This window comes from Hyla sarda, chromosome 7 (genome assembly GCF_029499605.1).
Source record: "Hyla sarda isolate aHylSar1 chromosome 7, aHylSar1.hap1, whole genome shotgun sequence".
NCBI classification, from domain to species: domain Eukaryota; kingdom Metazoa; phylum Chordata; class Amphibia; order Anura; family Hylidae; genus Hyla; species Hyla sarda.
In genome coordinates, this window is record NC_079195.1 from 211299564 (window position 1) to 211315491 (window position 15928).

General features: G+C 41.4%; 1 protein-coding gene across 7 annotated transcripts in view; it reads left to right on the forward strand.

The window, feature by feature from the left end:
* The window catches only part of TTLL7 (tubulin tyrosine ligase like 7), a 245761-nt gene that overhangs the window by 217532 nt on the left and 12301 nt on the right, over window positions 1-15928 (forward strand). The window lies entirely within an intron of this gene.

The following is a 15928-nucleotide window of genomic DNA, read 5'->3' on the forward strand; positions in this document are numbered from 1 at the left end:
CTTACTTTTGGTTTCGGTGTGACGAAAGGTAGAAATTGAAACAAAAAATAATATAAAATAGGAAAATAAAATAGGAAAAAATGCTATAAACTCTGCTATGGAAATGTATGAATAAATCACAGAGACAAATGGCTTTTTTGAAGTTATCAGCCAGTAGAAATACCAACAGGCCGATTCAGGAGTGAATTTATCCTGACAAAAGTGTCTGACATTGGAGATGGTTCCGTATTTTTGTTTCTGATTGGATAATTAAAGGGGTTATCAAGATAAGGTGATTTTACTTATTATTGGTCAGCAAGTAGAGGACAGGCTTACCAAGGATCTGTGCTTGTGTTGGTGGTAAATAGCCATGTCCTGTGTCCCCCATCACGCTGCTGTAATGTCCATTTTGGCATTTTTCCATTTTAAGCCCTGTTTAGACTGTTTTTATGTTTGAACGTTTTCTGTGCTATTCTCCCTGGCTAGGGAATAGTTAATGCTATTAGCCAATGGGAACTCGGGTGGGGCTATGTAAACCCGAGCTCTGCTGAACTCTCTGCTGGTTATTAGTTTTACTATTGCTATGTCTGTTTGTCTGAGTTTTAACCATGGTTAATAGTCCTGTTTATGATATTGATTTTAGTCTGCTTGGTTTTAAGTACAGTGGTCCCTCAACATACGATGGTAATTCGTTCCAAACGAGCCATCGTTTGTCGAATCCATCGTATGTTGAGGGATTCGTGCAATGTAAAAAGTGGATTTAATACTCACCTGTCCCCGCTGCTCCGGACCGCGTCCTCACCGCTTCCGATGGCATCTTCTTCGGGATCCTCTGGCTTCTTCCGCCTCGCTTTCTGGTGACGTTATTACGTTGGTGCACCGGGACGGCGTGCGCACGACGTAATAACGACACCGGAAAGCGAGGCCCGGACCCCGGAGAAGATGCAGAAGACGCCAGAGGATCGCAAAGTGGACCCGGAGCAGCGGGGATAGGTAAGTGAAAAACAAAACAACATAGTCTCAAGATAACAGGTGCTCAACCCCAAGTGCAATTGTGCACACATACAATGGGGCAGAGGACCTGCACCTATGGACAAGAGTGGGGTTTCAATCCTGTGGTAAATATATACAATGACATTAGCTAATCCTCAAAACTGATGTAAAAATTAGACATTAGCCAGTATATCCTTATATGAAGGACATACCTGAGCCCGCACACCACGCCAAGGTTTCTCATGTGATGCGGGACCTAACCACTAACCTTTTTTCCCTGGCCAGATACATAGAACCAGGAACCAGATATACAGCAGCCTAAGGTCCAACTTGCAGACTGCTCCCCAGTCGCCTCCAGTGTGTACTAGGCACACATACAATGGGAGGGGGGAGACAGGTTACAAGCCCCACCCTTGCTGGTCTATATATAGCAGGCCTCACAGGTGAAACCCCCAACGCTACCCAATAAGATAAAAGGGCGCATTGATATAAGCCTTAAAAGACGCTAGCCGGCTTATATTTGCATGGACATGGCTATAGCAGGAAACTCAACCCCAAGTGCAATTGTGCACCTTCGCTGGGTGGAGGCCCTGCACTTGTCAACCGTTGCTAAGGGCGATATCCCCAGCAAAAAATGCATACAATGGAGGATGCCTGCAGACGGTCACAAGTACCACAATCACATCCTGACACCTGATAAACGTGTATGAGGATGCGTACAACATGACTAACTTTAAACAAAAAAACAAAACAACGTAGTCTCAAGTTGATAACAGGTGCTCAACCCCAAGTGCAATTGTGCACACATACAATGGGGCAGAGGACCTGCACCTATGGACAAGAGTGGGGTTTCAATCCTGTGGTAAATATATACAATGACATTAGCTAATCCTCAAAACTGATGTAAAAATGAGACATTAGCCAGTATATCCTTATATGAAGGACGCACACCATGCCAAGGTTTCTCATGTGATGCGGAACCTAACCACTAACCTTTTTTCCCTGGCCAGATACATAGAACCAGGAACCAGATATACAACAGCCTAAGGTCCAACTTGGTAAGTGAACCTGTCCGGGATGCTTAAACTGCTATCCGACAGCAGCTTAAGCATTTTCCGCTGTCGGATAGCAGTTAATGCGATGGCCCGACATATAAAAGCATTGTATGTCGATGCTGACATCGACATGCGATGGCCTCTGAGAGGCCATCGTATGTCGGTTTGATCATATGTCGGAGCCATCGCATGTCGGGGGGGTTACTGTACATCTTTCGGCTTTTGGTACCTTGTTATATCTTAGTCTTTGTTCACACTGTGAGTCTTGCTTGTACCCGTACTCAGTATTTAGTATTCCTGTTTAGAGTCCTGGCCCATATTCCTCCATGTTATGGAGTTCGGTTTTGTAATATTCCTGTTTGTTATCATGATCCGTTCTCAGTCTAGTGTTCGGTTTATTATATTTCTGTTTCCTTCTAGGCCAGTATATTGATCACACGGTGGAGTGTGCCTGCTGGCTAGTAGTCCATTTGGCTTTGGTATTGATGTCCTCCATGTTTGGAGTGAGGATTCTAGTTTGTTCTTTGTTCAGTGTCCAGTATTAAGAGTGTTCTATGTTTCCTGACCTGTTTAGTGTTTTACATTCGGTTCATCTGTTCATCCCCTGCATCTCCTGTTTTCTGCTGTATACTTATTCCATATCTAGTCTTGTTCATTTATTCATATCTGCCGTTTAATCTCTATTCCGGTTTCTGAACTGTATGTTAGTACGCTATATTCAGCCCTGTTTGTATATTTATATCCTGCCTGGTTTATCTGGTTGTTTGGTTGTTTTCCCATTACGTTTCTGACCTGTCCCCTACTTGTACTGTATTATTTGTGTACCTTTCGCCCATTGCACTTTAGGGCAGGGAGGGACCAGCTCCAAGTTGTCGATCCGCCATTTAGGGCAGATGGGCAAGTAGGCAGGGAGAGTGTTTCTAGGGACAGCTTAGGGCTCACTCTCCCTGTGCACCCCTCGGTCATGACAGCTGCTCACATGTTTGTGTGAACTGACTATTTCCTGTTGCTGTGCCCTCCCTCCAACTACAATCCCCAGGATCCCTTGGGTCTAGGTGGGAGGTGTCTTATCTCCTTCCCACACATCAACCAACCCAGCAATTGCAGCACAGCTAGGCTCCCTTCCATTTGTGTTGTGCTTAATCTTCCACCCAACCCATTGGAGCACTGCCATGCTCCCTTTCAACACCTGACTAGTGATGTAATGTCTCAGGCCGCACTGGAACCTTGGAAAGACCCGAGACAACACTCATTTTGTATGCTGCTAAAAATGAACATCCGGAAGGGAAAAGATCACATAAGAAATGAAAGACCAGCCATCAAATACAGATACAGACACTATATTATGAACTACACTAACTTTACAGCCCCTGTAGCATAGTCAAATAAAAAAATCCTGGAATACCCCTTTAAGATCTAATGCTAAGAATTCAGAGAGGAGAAGAAGAATGCCCACAGCCTGCTCCGGTTATCCATAGACGACATGCCAATCATAGTAAATATGTTTTCAATGAATGAGTTCAGAATCAGTACCCGGAGAGGACTCACTCGCTGCTGCTGTCGCCATCCCTAGAGACGCTAACTAGAATCTTAACACCGACTGATCCTTTGTACATGGCCGTGAAATGCGCCAGCTCTTCGTCATTGACGCTTCATTGCCACCAGTAAATCTGTGTTTAGATTGAGTTTAACATATTGACCTTTTATTTGTCTGGCAGATCTGGGTGTTTAATATTCCCTGTGCCAGGCCTGTCTTTATCTCAATGCTGATCATTGTACTGAACTCCAACCTCGAAGAGTACCATCTGTCTTTTCTGTTAGGCTGGCTGTCAGCGCGCCAGCCTGCAGCTCTTGTGCCACGGACAAGGTCACATCACAGCGAGCTGCCGAGGCGGTATCTGATCTGCGCTGGTTGTATGTGACACTACTGACAGTGCAGGACTTGGAACCTCTCTAGAAATGTGTCTGTAGACGAGAGAGAGATTGTACTTAAAAAGTGACCATATAAAGATACCTATAAACATACAATGAATACAGTGACGTCATACATGCTTGATTTATAAAATAGTGAAGGAAAAGTTCATAAACATAATTTGTTAAAGGGGTATTCCAGGATTTTTTTTATTTGACTATACTACAGGGGCTAGTCAGGTGTTGAAAGGAAGCATGTATGCTTCAATGGGTGGAGCGACCGTTGGGTGGGAGGGAGATCATTCTCCACAATGCTGCAATTGGTGGGGTGGCTGATGTGTGGGAGGGAGATAAATCACCTCCCAACTGGAAACAAGGGATCCTAGGGATTGTACTTGGACAGAGGGAACTGAAACAGCTAGTTCACGTAAACAAGCCAGCAGTGTCATGGGGGGCACAAGACACGACCATCTACCAGCAACCCAAGCATGGATCCTTGGTTAACATGCCCATTTCTGTCTGACAGGTAAATTCACCTTATGATGGATAACCCCTTTAACGATAAAGAGCATGCAAAATAAATAAGGTACTGATATAAAGCATTATCATATAAGTGTTCAAGCTTTTCCGTGTGGTAAATACATAAAATAATTATCAAACACATATTCCGCAGCGTTGTACACTACAATTTTCTTCCTGTGTTTGAGTTGGGTTTCGTCCGGGTACCCTGGTTTCCTCTCACATTCCAAAACATACTAATTTAGGGAGGAAACCGGAGTACCTGGAGGAAGCCCAACACAAACATAGGGAGAACATACAAACGTATTGCAGATGTTGTCCTTGGTGGGAATTGTATAAATCCAAATTACCCATAGGGTGTCTCCCTTGGATATATAAGACTTTCTCAAATTCCCATTCAGGCTTTCGCCCTCCCGGGACTAATTGCCCTAATATTTAAAATTTTACTTTTATTTATTTCAATTAAAAGTTGTAAATTTTGTGAGGAATCAGAAAAATATAATGCGAATTAAAACCACAGACATTGGGACAGTTTAGGGTTAATATTGTACATTCCCATGTATAATTTATGGCTTGGATATATGGCTCCTCTTTTCAAAATGCCACTTTTATTTTGGAATAATTCCTTTTTGGATCCAACTCTATTAATCATTATATTATCATACTGTCCCAATGCTGCTGTTTAAAAAATCACACTGTGTTCCCCCCGACGTTTCGCCAGCCGTAACTGTCTTGACCCTTCATAAAGCTGGCTTGACCCTTGACAAAGCCGGTTACGGCTGGTGAAACGTCAGGGGGGGGGGGGGGGGGTGTCAGTGTGATCTTGGAGGGAATTGAACCCAGGACCATGTGTGAGATCATCACCCCAGGGTTACTACATTCTTCCATTGGAGTTCTGATGCTCATGTGCTCATGGGAGATACTTTTGGCAGTGGACAGGAGTCAGCATGGGCGTTGACCGGTCTCAGCCCTATACATAGTAAGCTGGGATGCATTGTGTGATCTGACTCCTTTCTATCATAGCCAGAAGTAAATTTTCACTGCATTTGGGGGATCTAACCAGATGAGCTAGCTTTTGTTCCCAACACACCCCAGGAAGCATTGGGTGCTTATGACCCTGTTGCCCATTCATGGACCATTTTTGGTAGGTAATACCTAAAGATCTGTGAAACCTCCTGAAATGAATTTTGGGAGGATTCTCTGCTGTAAGTTTGGATTTAAAAGCAAGAGTGAGAGCGCTTCATGGTGCATTAAAAGAGATATAATGATTTAAAAAGGGAAGGCATGAAAGCCTCTAACCCCAGAGTGTTGTGTAACAACATACACAACAATGGTTAACGTATACAGTCATGGCCGTAAATCTTGGCACCCCTGACACTTTTCTACAAAATGAAGTATTTCTCACAGAAAAGGATTGCAGTAACACATGTTTTACTATACACATGTATTTTTCCCTTTGTGTTTATTGGAACTAAACCAAAAAAGGGAGGAAAAAAAGCAAATTGGACATAATGTCACCAAACTCCAAAAATGGGCTGGACAAAATTATTGGCACCCTTTCAAATTTGTGGAAAAATAAGATTGTTTCAAGCATGTGATGCTCCTTTAAACTCACCTGGGACAAGTAACAGGTGTGGGCAATATTAACCCCTTAAGGACCAGTTTTTTTTTACGTTTTTGCATTTTCGTTTTTTGCTCCTTGCCTTTAAAAAATTATAACTCTTTCAATTTTGCACCTACAAATCCATATGATGGCTTATTTTGCACCACCATTTCTACTTTGTAATGACATCAGTCATTTTGCCCAAAAATCTACGGTGAAACGGAAAAAAAATCATTGTGAGACAAAATTGAAAAAAACCCGCCGTTTTGTAACTTTTGGGGGCTTCCGTTTCTACGTAGTAAAATTTTCGGTAAACATGACACCTTATCTTTATTCTGTAGGTCCATACGGTTAAAATGATCCCCTACTTATATAGGTTTGATTTTGTCGGACTTCTGGAAAAAATCATAACTTCATGCAGGAAAATTAATACTTTAAAATTGTCATTTCTGACCCCTATAACTTTTTTATTTTTCCGTGTATGGGGCGGTATGAGGGCTAATTTTTTGCGCCGTGATCTGAAGTTTTTAACGGTACCATTTTTGCATTGATAGGACTTATTGATCGCTTTTTATTCATTTTTTCATGATATAAAAAGTGACCAAAAAAGCACTATTTTGGACTTTGGAATTTTTTTGCGCGCACGCCATTGACCGTGCAGTTTAATTAATGATATATTTTTATAAATCGGACATTTCCGCACGCGGCGATACCATATATGTTTATTTTTATTTACACTGTGTTTTTTTTTTTATGGGAAAAGGGGGGTGATTCAAACTTTTAATAGGGAAGGGGTTAAATGATATTTATTCACTTTTTTTTTCACTTTTTTTTTTTTTGCAGTGTTATAGGTCCCATAGGGACTGAGCAGTCATTCGGCGATCGGACAGCGAGGAGGCAGGTAGGGACCCTCCTGCTGTCCTGTAAGCTGTTGGAGATGCCGCGATTTCGCAGCGGCTATCCCGAACAGCCCACTGAGCTAACCGGCATGGTTTCAGTTTGACTTTAAACGCGGCGTTCAACTTTGAACGCCGCGTCTAAAGGGTTAATAGTGCGCGGCACAGCGATCAATGCCGCGCGCTATTAGCCACGGGTCCCGGCCCACGTTATAGATCGGGAGCGGACACATGACGTTCCAGTACGTCATGTGTCCTTAAGGGGTTAAAAAACACACCTGAAAGCAGATAAAAAGGAGAGAAGTTCACTTAGTCTTTGCATTGTGTGTCTGTGTGCCACACTAAGCATGGACAACAGAAAGAGGAGAAGAGAACTGTCTGAGGAATTGAGAGCCAAAATTGTGGGAAAAAAATCAACAATCTTAAGGTTACAAGTCCATCTCCAGAGATCTAGATTTGCCTTTGTCCACAGTACGCAACATTATCAAGAAGTTTGCAACTCATGGCACTGTAACTAATCTCCCTGGGCGTGGATGGAAGGGAAAAATTGATGAAAGGTGTCAACGCAGGATAGTCTGGATGGTGGATAAGCAGCCCCAAACAAGTTCCAAAGATATTCAAGCTGTCCTGCAGGCCCAGGGAGCATCAGTGTCAGCGCAAACGCTACGGCAGGAGACCCAGTAGGACCCCACTGCTGACACATAAAAAAGCAAGACTACATTTTGCCAAAATGAACTTGAGGAAGCCAAAATCCTTGTGGAAAAACATCTTGTGGACAGATGAGACCAAGATAGAACTTTTTGGTAAAGCACATAATTCTACTGTTTACTGAAAACAGAATGAGGCCTACAAAGAAAATAACACAGTACCTACAGTGAAATATAGTGGACTGGGTGCCTTGAATGTGTACAAGACATCATGAAATCTGAGGATTGCCAATGGATTTTGGGTCGTACTGTACAGCCCAGTGTCAGAAAGCTGGGTTTGTGTCCAAGATCTTGGGTCTTCCAGCAGGACAATGACCCCAAACATACATCAAAAAGCCCCCAGAAATGGATGTCAACAAAGCACTGGAGAGTTCTGAAGTGGCAGCAATGAGTCCAGATCTAAATCCCATTGAACACCTGTGAAGAGATCTTAAAGGGGTACTCCGGTGGAAAACTTTTTTTTTTTTTTATCAACTGGCGCCAGAAAGTTAAACAGATTTGTAAATTACTTCTATTAAAAAATCTTAATCCTTCCTGTACTTATTAGCAGCTGAATACTACAGAGGAAATTATTTTCTTTTTGGAACACAGAGCTCTCGGCTGACATCACGAGCAAAGTGCTCTCTGCTGCTGACATCTCTGTCCATTTTAAGAACTGTCTAGAGTAGGAGAAAATCCCCATAGCAAACATATGCTGCTCTATCTTAAAATGGATAGAGATGTCAGCAGAGAGCACTGTGTTCCAAAAAGAAAAGAATGTCCTCCATAGTATTCAGCAGCTAATAAGTACTGGAAGGATTTTTATATTTTATAATAGAAGTAATTTGCAAATCTGTTTAAAGGGGTACTCCGGTGAAAACCTTTTTTCTTTTAAATCAACTGGTGGCAGAAAGTTAAACATATTTGTAAATTACTTCTATCAAAAAAATCTTAATCCTTCCAGTACTTATTAGCTGCTGAATGCTACAGAGGAAATTCCTTTCTTTTTGGAACACTGATGACATCACGAGCACAGCGCTCTCTGCTGACATCTCTGTCCATTTTAGCAACCATGCATAGCAGATGTATGCTAAGGGCAGCATGGTGGCTCAGTGGTTACTGGGGACTTGGGTTCAAATCCCACTAAGGACAACAATAAGTAAAGCGTTATTATTATTATAATAACGTCAGCAGAGAGAACTGTGCTCGTGATGTCATCAGAGAGCATTCCAAAAAGAAAAGAATGTCCTCTGTAGTATTCAGCAGCTAATAAGTACAGGAAGGATTAAGATTTTTTTTTTTAATAGAAGTAATTTACAAATATGTTTAAATTTCTGCCACCAGTTGATTTAAAAGAAAAAAGGTTTTCACCGGAGTACCCCTTTAACTTTCTGGCACCAGTTGATTAAAAAAAAAAAGTTTTCCACCAGAGTACTGCTTTAAAATTGCTGTTGGGAAAAGGCGCCTTCCAATAAGAGACCTGGAGCAGTTTGCAAAGGAAGATTGGTCCAACATTCCGGCTGAGAGGTATAAGAAGCTTATTGATGGTTATAAGAAGCGACTGATTTCAGTTATTTTTTCCAAAGGGTGTGCAACCAAATGTAAGGGTGCCAATCATTTTGTCCAGGCCATTTTTGGAGTTTGGTGACATTATGTCCAATTAGCTTTTTTTCCTCCCTTTTTTGCTTTAGTTCCACTACAGACAAAGGAAATAAACATGTGTATAGCAAAACATGTGTTACTGCAATCCTTTTCTGTGAGAAATACTTCATTTTCTAGAAAAATGTCAGGGGTGCCAACATTTATGGCCATGACTGTAGATGAGAGCGAGTGATCCGCTGCCCTCCGGCTGCATTGGTTGTCAGGACAGTTATGTCTTCATAGAGGATGTCCGTTCCACGAGTCACAGGATACACTCAGGACAGAACCAGGTAAAACAAACAAAGGTTCATTCCCAAGATGCAACGCTTTTTCACTGCAGTTCCGCAGCTTCATCAGGCATCATTCCCTGGGAAACTAAGAACTCAACGATAAAATTGACTTTAGTATCTTTCTATAGGTTTTATACATCTAATATACCTATAACCCATCATATGTGATTGTTTTTAATGTCATGGTTTTAGGTCACATGATATACTTTGGAAACACCCAGGCAGTGACGTGGCTGCTAGAAGGAATTTACCCGCATCACGTCACTGACAGGTGTGGTCTGACGAAGCCCGCATACGCGGGTGAAACGGCTGTAACCCCTCAGCGTCTGTAGCATCCTGCACTCCCTGCCCTTCATTATGCTGCACGCGTCCCCTTGGATCTTCCGTGAATAAAATAAGTTTTACCGGCATCTGACGTGGTGAGTGCATCCCGTACTTTCTTTCACTGTGATATTATCCAGCGGTTTGTGCACTACCTTGGGATAGCACCACTATACATACGGTTATTTACACTGGAACTTGTATGCAATCCGGAGTCACTGGGCAGCCATAACCGGGAAGGCAAACAAAAGGCAAACAATATTAGTGGCAGTGCCGAACGTACTATGAGTATAATGAGTATAAGTGGCAATGCATAAAGCCATTGTTACTTACCTCGGGCTGTTGTACAGGAGCAAGGATTCCTATCAGAAAAAGGGGTTCCTGTTGGGTACATACAGAGTGGCAAGGCATATGTCCATCATCGCTTAGCCCCTCAATTATTTTGTGGATACTCATGCTCTACTGTCTACAATCACGTGACTACCTCTGCATACCTCCGGGCAGCCAGACACATTTGTTTGGTATCCAGTATATGCCTAGCTGCTCAATGTACAGGAGCAGAGAGTCGTGTCTTTCACTGGAGTTCCTGCTCCTGCAATAGAATTGCCCAGAGTGAGTCCCCAAAAAATCTGTTTTGGGAGAATCCAATTTAAATAGAATTTGCTGTAAACCCGTATGCTCATTTCTAATAGTAACCACTGCATTACCAAGACCATCCCAGAAGACCAGCCATTATGAAGATGCTCTTATCTAGTCAACTAGACATCACAATTTGGCCTATGTCAGAGTCACTCAGATCCTTACTCTTACCCCTTTTTTATTCTTTTAACACATCAACTTTAAGAAGGGACTGCTTACGTGTGCCTAATATATCTTTGCCCCTTGGCAGACGCCATTGTCACTAGATTCCCCGAATGTTATTAATCTGTCTTCTCTTTTGCCTCGGTCATCCCTGACCATTGGTACAATATTTCTAGTTCTCGCACGACGGCGCCTCCATCTGCAATGTGTGATAATTGCCGACCTCCATAAGACTTTTTTTTGCCTTCCAGCGACAATCCTGTTTTGATAGAACTGGCTCAGATCTATCCGGCTGATTTTTATTTATTTTTTTTTGCTTTATTTTACAAAGTATTTCTTTGGTTTTTGTTGACACACATCAAATAGAAAAGAAGCAAATTGATCCAGGGGGACGCCAGCGCGCACTTCCCTTCAATCAGAGTCATTTCGAGTACATAAATGTTCTTACACGAGTGAGATTTGGGAGCTGGTCAGGCAGTCAAAAGAAAATGGAAATCATTAAGTTTTCATTACACTAGAAACAGGCAGGAGTCACCAAATTTATTTACTTAAATTTTTTTTATTTTTTTTTTGTTCTTTTACGCTCGTCTGATCAGCGCTCGGCATCGGCCAATTGAATTTTCTACGGTTACATATTTGTTATTAGTTTTACAGTGATTACGCTTTGCTGTGTTCCGAAGTTTATTTGGAATCAATCTGGATTTTTCTCTTGTCATATTTCATAACTGGTAAAAGCTTCTGACAATGGTTCTCTATGTGATCATCGTAAATACCCGCTGAGCTTTAAACTATGATCACAAAGTGTATCTTCTGTCGTATTTGTAGCCGTAAAAAATACGGACATTTTTCTAAACAAGTAGCAAAGGTTTGGGTATTTGTTTGAAAGGAATGATGGCTGGTTTCTCATACAATGTGCGCACTGAAGGGGGGGGGGGGGTTCCATAAACTTTCATACAAAACTTTATTTTGCAAAAATACGTCCATAATTTTAAGTCAGTTTTATGGACGTATTAAAAAAAATAAAATATAAAAAAAAGGCTTGTTTTACACTGTGTGAACAAAGCCATAGGGGGCACATAAATGATAAAGCCAGGGAACGGAGGAATCCTAAAGGGTCGTTTGCTTTGCAAAAACCTTCCTCAAATACCCTGTAAAGAATTAAAGGGGTATTCCAGGCAAAAACTTTTTTTTATATATCAACTGGCTCCGGAAAGTTAAACAGATTTGTAAATTACTTCTATTAAAAAATCTTAATCCTTCCAATAGTTATTAGCTTCTGAAGTTTTCTGTCTAACTGCTCAATGATGATGTCACGTCCCGGGAGCTGTGCATGATGGGAGAATATCCCTTGCATGATGGGAAAATATCCCCATAGGAGCTGGACAGCTCCCGGGACGTGAGTCATCAGAAAGCAGTTAGACAGAGAACAGCAACTCAACTTCAGAAGCTAATAACTATTGGAAGGATTAAGATTTTTTAATAGAAGTAATTTACAAATCTGTTTAACTTTCCGGAGCCAGTTGATATATATAAAAAAAAGTTTTTGCCTGGAATACCCCTTTAAGGGGGGTATCTATCAAAGGATTTTTTTTTTTCACGTAACTTTGGTGCAATACTTTGGCGCAGTGTCTTTTTGCGCCAAAGTTTGGCGCATCCTCTCCACTGTCATTTTTACAACTTTCTCAAAATCACACGGTCCTGTGTGTGATTTTAACTTGAGTCAGTAATTTATCAGTAGTTTTTTTTTTTTTTTTTACTTTAGTGCAGTGGTCTTGAACCTGCGGACCTCCAGATGTTGCAAAACTACAACTCCCAGCATACCCGGACAGCCAACGGCTGTCCGGGCATGCTGGGAATTGTAGTTTTGCAACATCTGGAGGTCCGCAGGTTCAAGACCACTGCACTAAAGTAACAAAAAAAAAAATACCCAAGTTGAAAATAAAATCCATTACACATGGTGACTATAAATACACAAAAGAAAATAACTCATGTCGCTTGCTGATATCCTGCAGGAGGGACTCCGAAATGGCTGCTTTACAGGGTAAAATACGCGTCCTCTGTGGCGGTAAGTTCTGTGTAAAAGGCGCTGTGAACGGCTGATTTCAACATTTGAGCCAAAATTACTAACAACTTGCACCAAATGATAAATTTGGTGCATGTCCACGAAAACCAAAGTGAAAAAAAAAGGGTAAAAAGAAACTGTCAATGGGCAAAATTGATAAATACCCCCCTATGTCTTTATCCAGTGAAGGGCTTCTTGTTATAGGGGACTCAGCATGTATGTACATGGGACAGCCCGCTTCATTTTAGAATGGTGTAATGCTTCGTTTGTTCTATAGTGCTGCTGTAGGGAAATTTAACACTTATTTCTGGAATGTACAGGGTACCTCTCATCAAATAAACTTTTGATATATTTTAGATTAATGAATGTTGAATAACTTTCCAATAGCATGTTAATGAAAAATATGCTTCTTTCTATTGTATTTTTCCCGATCAGTCCTGTCAGCAAGCATTTCTGACTCATGCTGGAGTCCTAAACACTCAGAGCTGCCAGCCTGCTTTGTTCACAGCCAAACAGGCTGTGAACAAAGCAGGCTGGCAGCTCTGAGTGTTCTCCTTTGTGAACAAAGCAGACTGGCAGCTCGTAGTGTTTAGGACTCCAGCATGAGTCTGAAATGCTTGCTGCCAGGACTGGTAGGGAGACCCCTAGTGGTCATTTCTTCAAAGTGGAAAATTAAATAGAAAGAAGCATATTTTTTAATAACATGCAATTGTAAAGTTATTCTGCATACATTAATCTATAATATATCAAAAGTTTTTTTTGTGAGAGGTACCCTTTAATTGCTGCTGAGGAGCTCTTAGTTTTAAAGGGGTACTCCGCTGGAAAAAATTTTTTTTTTTAAATCAACTGATGCCAGAAAGTTAAACAGATTTGTAAATTACTTTGATTTAAAAATCGTAATCTTTTCTGTACTTATCAGCTGCTGTATACTACAGAGGAAGTTCTTTTCTTTTTGAATTTCCTTTCTGTCTGACCAAGATGCTCTCTGCTGACACCTCTGTCCGTGTCAAGAAATGTCCAGAGCAGGAGAGGTTTGCTATGGGGATTTGCTCTTACTCTGGAAAGTTCCTAAAATGGACAGAGGTGTCAGCAGAGAGCACTGTGGTCAGACAGAAAGGAAATTCAAAAAGAAAAGAACTTCCTGTGGAGCATACAGCAGCTGATAAGTACTGGAAGGATTAAAGGGGTATTCCAGGATTTTTTTTTTATTTGACTATGCTACAGGGGCTGTAAAGTTAGTGTAGTTCATAATATAGTGTCTGTACCTGTGTGTGATGGTTTTCTCACAATTCTTATGTGATTTTCAATACAATATTTATTTTTAACACCATACAAAATGACTGTTGTCTCAGATTTTTCCCAGGTTGCAATGCGGCGGAGACCTGACTCACTAGTCAGCTGATGACAGGGAGCCTGTCTGCTTCAATGGGTGGAGGGATCGCTTGGTGGGAGAGAAATCAATCTGCAACTAATGCAACAGCTGTAGGCACCCTGATTGAAAAACACAGGTCTTTTGAATGGATGCAACTCATTTATGTTTCAATGGGTGGGGTGGCTTATGTGTGGGAGGGAGGAAAATGGAATTGTGGGATTTGAAGTCAAAAAAAGAAAAGTCAAACAGGAAATACCTGTTCACAAAAAGCTAGCCACAGTGTTATGGTAATCTCACAACATAGTCATTCAGCCCCAAGACAAGTGCAGATCCTTCCTAAGCATGTCCATTACTGTCTTCCAGGTACGTACTAAAATCACCTTATGGTGGAGAACCCCTTTAAGATTTTTTAGTAGACATAATTTACAATTTTTTTTACTTTCTGGCAGCAGTTGATTTAAAAAAAATATATATTCTCCAGCGGAGTATCCCTTTAAGGTGTTAGCTATGTTCTTTTTTAAATAAAGAGCCTCAAATGCTTTAAAAATAAGTCAGCACCCCGGTCTTTCTTTTGGAGGATACGACAGTCACATGAATGCCAGCGGGAGCCTAATTGTGGGATCACAGCAGAATCGGAAAGGTAAGTAACTGATTTTTTTTTTTTTAAGTATTCGGGCTCTTTAAAAAAAAAAAAAAAATTAATAATAATAAAATGTATCACCAAGCTTTCCTATAGCCCTTAGTGGTTACTGTGCTTTTTTTTAAATGTAACTTGTAACATTACAAGCTTGTCATGCATGGCTGTAATGCAGCCATATTGGTTATCCAGCTTTCCCAGACTGAAACCCAGCTTCCCTATTTATTCAGAAGTCAGAGAAGACTGGGACACAACCCTGAGGCTATGTTTCCTCACAGCTTCATTTTTGACAATGCATTTTCCTGTGTTTTGGTGTTTTTTTATTTTTGTGTTTTTACTATTTTTTTTTTAACCTTTTGGAGTTTTTCCTGGAATCCTAAGATAGATGAACTTCCTGTTCTTGTGGCCAGGCCATTTATTTACTTTCAAAGCCAAGGAAAAGTGAAAACATGCATATTAACTTCAAGCTAACATCTGTCCGCTGCTTTTTTTCGCCCCCCTCGTGTGTGTTTTTTGTGTGTTATTGAAAAATGACAACTCCCATAATGCCCGGACATGCCTGCCATGATGGCAGTTGTAGTTTTGCAATAGCTGGAGAGGCACAGGTTAGAGAACATTGCTGTGTTGGCAGCCATATTGGTCATCACTAGGGATGTCCAGATACCGATACTGGTGCTGATACTTGTACTCGTGTCCCCAATACCTATCCTGATACCTACAGACCGTAAAAAAAAATAATAATAATAAAATCCCATACACCTTCCCTCCAGTCCAGGGCTCAGGCCTTTTCATTGTATGCTCCTTTACCCAGAGTGGTGCAGGACCTGCTGCGCAATGATGAAGGTCCTGTAACACTAATCAGAGCAGAGGATGCAGAGGCCTCAGCGCAGGAGTGAAGGAAAGGTAAATGGGATTTTATTATAATCTTTTGGAGGAGACTTATTGGGCAAACTACTTAATGGGGGCATCTACATAATGGGTTCCCTACCTACCTGACTACCTAACTACTGGGAGCTCCTAGCTAAAAGGAGAGGGTTCCCTACCTACTGGGGCTTCTACCAAAAAGGGGGATTCCTCACTTACCTATCTTCTGGGGGGCTTCTGCCTAAAAGTGGAGGATTTCCAACTTACCTACTGTGGACATACCTTAATCATGAGTGTC